The sequence below is a fragment of the Lutjanus erythropterus genome, chromosome 21, assembly GCF_056507025.1.
Source record: "Lutjanus erythropterus isolate fLutEry1 chromosome 21, fLutEry1.hap2, whole genome shotgun sequence".
Lineage (NCBI taxonomy): Eukaryota > Metazoa > Chordata > Actinopteri > Lutjaniformes > Lutjanidae > Lutjanus > Lutjanus erythropterus.
In genome coordinates, this window is record NC_139337.1 from 3,365,328 (window position 1) to 3,373,398 (window position 8,071).

At 39.1% G+C, this 8,071-nt stretch overlaps 1 long non-coding RNA gene across 1 annotated transcript; it reads right to left on the reverse strand.

The window, feature by feature from the left end:
- Window positions 1-5,551: 5,551 nt before the first annotated feature.
- LOC146307207 (uncharacterized) lies at window positions 5,552-7,335 on the reverse strand. The gene is made up of 2 exons (XR_014772686.1): window positions 6,783-7,335; window positions 5,552-6,527 (listed from the first exon to the last, which is right to left on the reverse strand). It is a non-coding gene; the product is annotated as an uncharacterized LOC146307207 (long non-coding RNA).
- Window positions 7,336-8,071: the final 736 nt, after the last annotated feature.

Genomic DNA, 8,071 nt, shown 5'->3' on the forward strand with positions numbered 1-8,071 from the left:
ACATAAAAAGACAAAAACGATATGTTACTTAAAACAAAAATAATGTATCGAGACAAAAATGAAATAATAATAAATAACAGGATGAAAACTAAGTAAAAGACACATGACAGCCACGTAAAAGGTGTAACAAAATGAAGACGTAGACAAAAAAGATGAAAAAGACATAAAAAGACAAAAACAACAAAAAAGTAACAAGGCAAAAAATATTACGTTGAAGACATTACAAGACAAAAAAAATGACGAAAAGATGTAACATGACAAAAAACGTAAAACATGTAAAAGATGTAACAAGATGAGGACGGTCTAAAAGGTGTAACCAGACAAAAACAACTTAAAAAGCATAAGAAGACAAAACAGAGTGAGAAATGGTGAGGTTTAGTTAGTTTTTCACAGAAACAGTCTGTAGAAATGGGCGACGTTTTACTTTTATACTTTGTGTACATTTCAGACCCTGTACTGTTTCACTTTTTACTGCAGTAAATAAGTTAAATCAACACTTTTTTTTTTCACAGAAGTCCTTCTTCTTGAGTAAGGAATGTGGGTACTTTTGCCATCTCTGTGCATCACACACATCAGAAGAAACTTCAAGATCTGAAAATAACGACACACCACACACCACAGGATATTATCGAGGTAATCCTGCCAGAGGGAGAACCATCTTTAATGAAGTTCTTTAATGAAGATTAATGTGATCTTAAACAATTTCATGTGGAAGCAGATGTAAACATTGGAGCCAGACGTAGTGGAACAACTCGCTGCAGTAACATTAATGCTTTGCAGTGAGAAATAATAAAAGCAGAAGTTAAACCAGTCTGGATGAGAAAATGTTTGTGGAGACGCGGTCAACACAGGCTCTCTATTCTTCAACGAGACCTGGAGGTGAGATTTCAATCATTTTAACATCAGTCAACAGTAGTATGCAAGCTAACGTTAGCCACAAGGGCTGCAGTTTACTGTTGCTTGGCAACGCCTCTCTTTCACTTCTGTACCGGCGTAATTATCCAGATTTTAAATTGTAAGTATCAAACATGTTTATGTTATTTGATCCCACAGACACTCAAACATATCCTAATACTGCTGGCTGTCAACTTCAGACTACACCAAATACAAAAAGGTCTGTCCAAAGGCATTTATTAGTTTCTGATTCTTAGAGAAAAATGATAAAACTCCCTGAAACTGTGCCTCTGAACTACCTCTTAAACCAAATCACACACATTCAGACTATCCTATGTGATCTCCTTTTGAGAACTAATGTAATATTTTTTCACTTCCATTCACTGAGCCTCCCCAAAACTGTTTGGAGCAGTAAACATTGCTGTGTCTTTAGTGAATATTTCTACATAAAAAGAAAATCAGCGTTGCAGTCCGCAGTGATAGCTGAGTTTTTCTTTCACTTCAGGCCACATGTCAGGCACGTAAAGGGAGATCTTCTGCATTTAGCAGCTGCAAAGTGACCATCCTGAAGTAGAGGTGGATTTATTGTTAGATGCAGTCCACGCAGCACACTTTTCAAACCTTGTAAAATATTGTAGTAGGCAGAGAACTGGCTAAAATGTGTGGGATGTGCATAATTTAAATCACAGAGGAAGCCAACATCTAGCCGGAAACATGCAAAGATTTCATTTATATTTGATTTCTGCATAATGAGATGACTTTTCATACAACTCTGTTATAAAGTTAAAAAAAAGAAAAAAAAACAAAAAAAAGGGGGGTGAAGTCAAGGCCGTAACCAGAATTGAAGAAATAGGTCATGAGTTCCTGCTGCAAGGAATTTTTGACCAGACAACAAAAATTAGGTATCTAAAACTGTAGGATTTCAAAGAATTATTATTCAGTTTACTATTCAGTCACATTGTACATGCTTCTTGTTTTCCCGACATGATGTAATGCAGCCTTGTACACTTGGAAGAAAAAAATTCTGATGGGTAAGAACTAACATTTGCAATGTTTTGGTACTAGATCTTCATCAGGCAGCGATGGAGGTCTAGTACAGAAACATTGCAAATAAATGTTGTATTGCATATATCCCACTCCTGAACAGATATCATTGTAACCGGTAATTCATTTCACCTGTCAGTGGTTTTAATGTTGTGGCTGAATAGGCCGATTGTCAGTTACATCCAAAAAGACATATATTACCATTGAGAGTACTGGCAGTGACAGTCTTACTGGACCTTTTTTCCTTGGAGCCTCCCCTACTTGTATCTAAAGAAAGTTGAGCCCCAACACATGCACATATACACTGGTCAAAATAAACATTAATTAAATTGTTTCCATTCTTTGAACCTTTACATTTGGCAAATGTATCTTTTCTAGTATAAGCTTAACATGTTTTCCTTTCACCACCTAACAGAGTAGGCGTATACACACTCCTCCTTACCAGAACAATAATGATTCATGATCACAAAGCTTCAGAGGTCACAGAGTAGTGACTTACTAAGTAGCCTACTATTCTTAATTGAGGACAAAGAAATGAAATGCAATGACAAACTGTAATCTAAATATATAATCTTTTGAAGTAAATTTGCATACAGATTTTTACATAAATTGTAAATTAAACTTTTAGTTTACAGGTGCAAATCTAATTTTGAAGACAAAGTCTTGGGAACCACTTGTGATTTCTGGCGCTCCCCTACGGGGGACCCAGACTCCAGGTTGGGAACCAATGATGTAGGTCACCAGACATTACTCACATGGTTCATGTTGTAAAATGGTCACAGCTTGGTTAGGTTTAAGCAGTAAAACTACTTGGTTATAGTTGGGTTAAGTTTGTGGTCTGCATCATGTGACATAACTCATGCAACAACATAAGTCACATGACACACGTAGTTTACAAATGTAAAATGGTAGGTTTGTTTTGGTTACGTTAAGGCACAAAATTACTTGAGTTGGGTTAAGATAACTACATTATCTATACCACATGACAGACATGATTAAATTTTAGGTTGCTCACATTTTTAAATAACGCTTCACTTACTTTTTGTTCCACACAGGACTTGGACCCTGGTGTCCTGGGTGGGAGTCCTGTGTTTGAGCCATCACTCCACCACACCCTCTCCTCCAAATGTGGACTTTCTCACTCGACTTCTTCTGTTATACTTGCTACGCCCACTAGGGGGTGCCACCTGACAATAAATGGACATACAAATAGGAATAAGCTGCTTGCACTTTTGCCCAACATGCATGTATTTTTCCTGTGAGTCTCCATCAACTATTCACAAGAAAAGTTTGGCCCTTTAGCTGGTAAATGCCCCACTATGTTCACCAGCTTGTGTTCATCTGCTGTTTGGTACTGAATGAGTAGTGTACATTACTGAAACCAGCTCAATGAGAGCCTGAACCAAAACAGTGAAGCTGCAGGCCGTAAAACTACAAGTATTATCTGAAAGCCACTAAAACGCCCTGTAGAGCTGAGGGGAGACTCTCTTTGTAAAATGTTCACTCCTCCAGGATGCTGAAACTCCCCAAATCCCAGAAATAATACCAGGGACATGACCTCAGTATTCTCAATATCAACTATGAGCCCTGGGTGCAGTATGTGTTTCAAAAAAAAAAAAAAAACTGGAAGCATTATATCTCTGTGACCGTTTTTAAATGGAGCTTTGGAAACCAAGGGAGCGTTTGAGTACAGGGAGTTCTGTTGGGCCTCTGCTGTGCCATGGTAGAGAATTCTGGCTGTACATTAAAGGCCTCACATTTATTATCAGAAGCAATGGTAAAAAGAGATAAAGATATACTGTAGCCCTTAGTCATACTGTATAACATTCATAAGCATGTTTTCATATTGGATAATCACCTAAAAATAAGAAGCATTGTGTTTTTGTTACCTTAGATGAAGCTGTTTGGGCATGAGACCTCTTCCACGGAGGCCGCCGTTTTGCACCATCATGTTTCTACATTGGCCCAGAATGGACAAACACTGGCTCTAAAGAGGGCATTTCTTGTTGTCCTGCAAGCTCACCACTAGATGCCACTAAATTCTACACAGTAGTCAAGTTTGTCATTTCCTGGAAAGCAATTTAAAAAGAAATGTTGACTCACCCGACTGCACAGCTTCAGCTCTCTGCAAATTATTTTTCTTAATAAACAGAGAGATTTCCTTGTTGCTAGCTAACCACTAAACTGTAACTGTTATGTGCTGTTAGTGGGCAACAGAATTAGGTAGCAGGATCAGGACAGCCCAGGAAAAAGAGTACTGAAGTAATTTCTGAAGTTTCATGATGGAAAGACAGCTTTTCTTGCTGCTAAAGTAGCTGACTGCTGTTAGCTCAGTTAGCCATGCAGCTAGCTGACTCAGCCCCAGGGTGTCAGGGCACAAACCCCGCAAGAAAATCACTATGGTAATACTATGGCTAATACTGGTAATATCAAGCCCAATCAGTATTGTGAAAGCCTACAACACAACCTCCGACCCCACATACTTGATCTGACAGCGACGTGTGCTTTCTAAAACTGATGACATAAAAGTGAAAATAGCCAGCGGAGGACACCGAATTTTGGACAATACATTGTTGAAGTCCGAGTCAGATGTTTGGGAAGATTTTGGTGCACTCAAAGACTGAGAAAATAACGTTAATTAGTGACCTTTCTGCCTGTAAAAAGTTTCAAGAAGCATTAGCTTTTGATAGCCGAAAATTAGGCTCGCTGTCGCTACATTAGGACACTGACAACTGCAGGAGCACAGGTGCCGAGTGCAGAACATGAGTTAGTAAGTAGCAGTTGAGTGACTGTATATGTGTGTGGGAACAAAAAATGGACTCATGCAGAACTCTGCACTATGCTACTGTATTCCATCGTCAAACTGTTCTTCATTGCATATTCAGCACTACTGGTTATTGTAAATGCTAATCACTATCTATGACAAATTCCTCCCTAGCTGCCTGTTTTGCAGGAAATATCTAAGCAATACACACTCTGCTTGCCTTTTCACGGCAAGTTTAGGATGGTTTTTTACTGTCAGACTGAATACTGGTTAAGGTCAGTCATTTATATTCTTACCGACCAAAGCTGTGTCCAAAACACCTGAGATTCTGAACACTATCCAATTCTGGTGCTCAGAAGCATTTTGCAGTAACACAATGTGGCTTTAATTGGCTTAACTCATCCCATCATCTATGCTTGTGCCTGTAGCAATTTTACTCAAAGATGCTCCAAAGCTGGCAGTCGCGTAAAATGCAGAGAGCTTGGAAAAATGACAACCGAGGCCATTTATGTAATTGATAAAGGTGTGAGAGCAAGTAGATAGATCAGATGGACTGTTAGGAGGGCAGAGGCCCTCAGAGACTGATTAGAAAATAGGCAACTACCAGAAGAGAGAAGAGCAAGACATCAAAGGAATAGATTGTGTCAGTTGGCAGGGTGGGAAACGCATCAACAAAATGTACTTCTTGTCTTGTGAATTAGTACCATCAGAGGGCTCAATCTGGCTTATTAGAGCTTGTTTTCAAGTGGCTCCAGAATGAATTTTGGCTTCCTTCCCACCCTGGGACTGAAGATGGTTTCAGAAGTGAGCGGAGCAGACAGAACAGAGGAGAGAGACAGAGGAGGTGAATGCAGAGCTACAGAATCGTTTTATTAGGCATGCTACAGACGTAATGCAGAATACACGAGAGAGACCATGAGAGGGGAAACTCAAAAAGCAGGAAACCAAGTCGCACCTCTCCTTGTTAGAAAATAATTCATCCTTTAATTGTGCCTCTTCAAAGCTATACCAAATCCTTACATTTTGAGCTGTATAAAATTGGACTTGGAAGAAAAAATATACAGAACTATTATTTCTGAGCAAACACCTCGAGCCTGAGGTTCTGTTGGATATTAAAAAAAACGGGAATAAACTCAACACTTAAAATTCTGAGCATTTTTCCCTGAAATTCAACATTTCAGTGTCTTCAAATGCTTGGTTGTTTTTTTCTTAAAGTGGCCATATTATGCTTTTTGGGTTTCTCCCTTTCCAATGTGTTATGTAGCCTTCTGTTCATGTAACAAGTCTACAAAGTCACAACAATCGAAGTCCATGCTAAAGGGAGTTACTCCTACAGAAAACACTGCTCCTGACCTGCCTGAAACACCTCTTTTTTAATCCAGCTTCTATTCTAGTACATGGTGACATCATACTGTCACACATTAGCATCACATGTGGCTAGTTTGAAATGAGATTTGGAAGGGGCTTGGGGCATGGATGTATTATAAAGACAGGACACCAGACACAATTCACCCTTTCCAAGGCCCATCCCTTTTCACTCTATGCTCCAGTAACAGTTCAGCAAGTTTAGTCCCTCAGCCAACTTTCTCCTTTTCTGACTGCTGTACTTAGCTACGCTCTATGCTATATTGAAGGAAAAAAAAAACAGCTAGCTAATCTGCAATGATTGCATTTCCATATCCCTACATCTTTTTCTTGCAAATTCCACAATATTTTGGGATTCAGAGCTGGGATTGTTATCCTATGATCGTGGACTTTTGATGAAGTGGAGCTTGAACGCTGAATGCACTTAGTCAGGGTTTGCTGTAGCTAACTCAGCTGAAGACTGCAACTCACAAGGTCCCCAGACCAACAATCCACAAAGGAGGAGATTCAGAATATCATAAAATCTCTGAACTTCATGTCAGAGGAAATAAGTAAGGTGGCTAATGAACAAGCTAAAGAACTTCTTGGACTAATGGAGGAGGTCCAGGAGCTCAGTCAGCACTAAAGGAAAGGGACAGAATAATTGCAGACCAGGAGTAACCCATCGATGATCTGGAAGAATATGCTCACATGGATGATCTGATTATAACCTAGCTAGTTACATCTGATACCTAATGTCAACAAAGCACTTGCTAACTACTTCACTAAACAATATCAGCTTGCAATTTTCTTTTCAATGAAGATGAGCCTGGCACATATATGTACAGGATATGGAATAAAGCTGACCAAGGAATCACCTCATACCAAGGTTGCCAAACTGTTACTGTAGCTTAATAAGTTTCATTTCGGAGAATAAAGCACACTGAATACTTGCGGTCATGTCCTCCCGCTGGCCCTGCCCGCAAGTTCCCACCTGGCCCAGACTTTTGATGATGTCACAGATTTTTAAATAGCTTTTCTTGGCTTGTGGAAAGTTTTACAAATATAAAAGAAAGTCATTATTGAACTTACTGCAGTTTATGGTGTCCTGTCTATGGTTTTGCAGATGTCTCTTTTATAATGGTTACTTGTAGGGAAAATGCTTTTTGGGCTTAAGAGGAATTTCTCACTGTAATACTGCCAGTGGCCACTGGACAAAATTGGAAGAAAGGCTGAGCCAGAATGCTCTATCTAGGTTTTCTTCATACATTAATGGCCTGGGGCCTTTCAGACAGAGTGAATGGTTTGGAAAAAAATAAAGTTTTTGAACAGAAAAACATGTTAACCTCTACCAGTAGAAACCCAAAGTAAAAGAATGAGCTTGAAAATGATCATAATATGGCCACTTTAAAATGAATTAAAGGAACACTAAAGGCACAGAAACTTTGGTCCAACTGAGTAGCCCTCTCGAGTAAACTGTCACATGACAATGAAATCACAGTGGACTCATCTTCTAACTGCTTCCACAGCATGCAACACATTCTGATGTGAGATCCTATCATAACTATACATGCTTAGAAAACCATTGTCACTGACAATTACACCTCACTGCTATGGAAAAAAAGCATGGAAGGCTTCAAAAACACGCATAAAGAAATACTTAGCCACAAGCCACATTATGATATGTGAAATCAAAACTGAGGGAGAACAACCTTGCACCGAACAACTGAACTTGTGGAATAATGGAATTCAAGTTAAACCGCCTGTCACAGGCTGCTGTAAAAACTCTTACACATTGCCTCAGGAGGATTCTCTCCTGTTGCTAAACTAAAAAGGAAAAATATGTTATGAATCTAAAACTCTGGAACAAAACAAAAAAAAGCTATGCCTGGCTGATGGCAGAGCTTCAAAAACTGTGATAATGTCTAGAGGATGACAAAACGGCTTGCATTCTCACTAACCTCCAAAAATATCCAATACCAATGTGCCCCAAAAGCATAGCAGGGTAATTAATGAACATGTCCA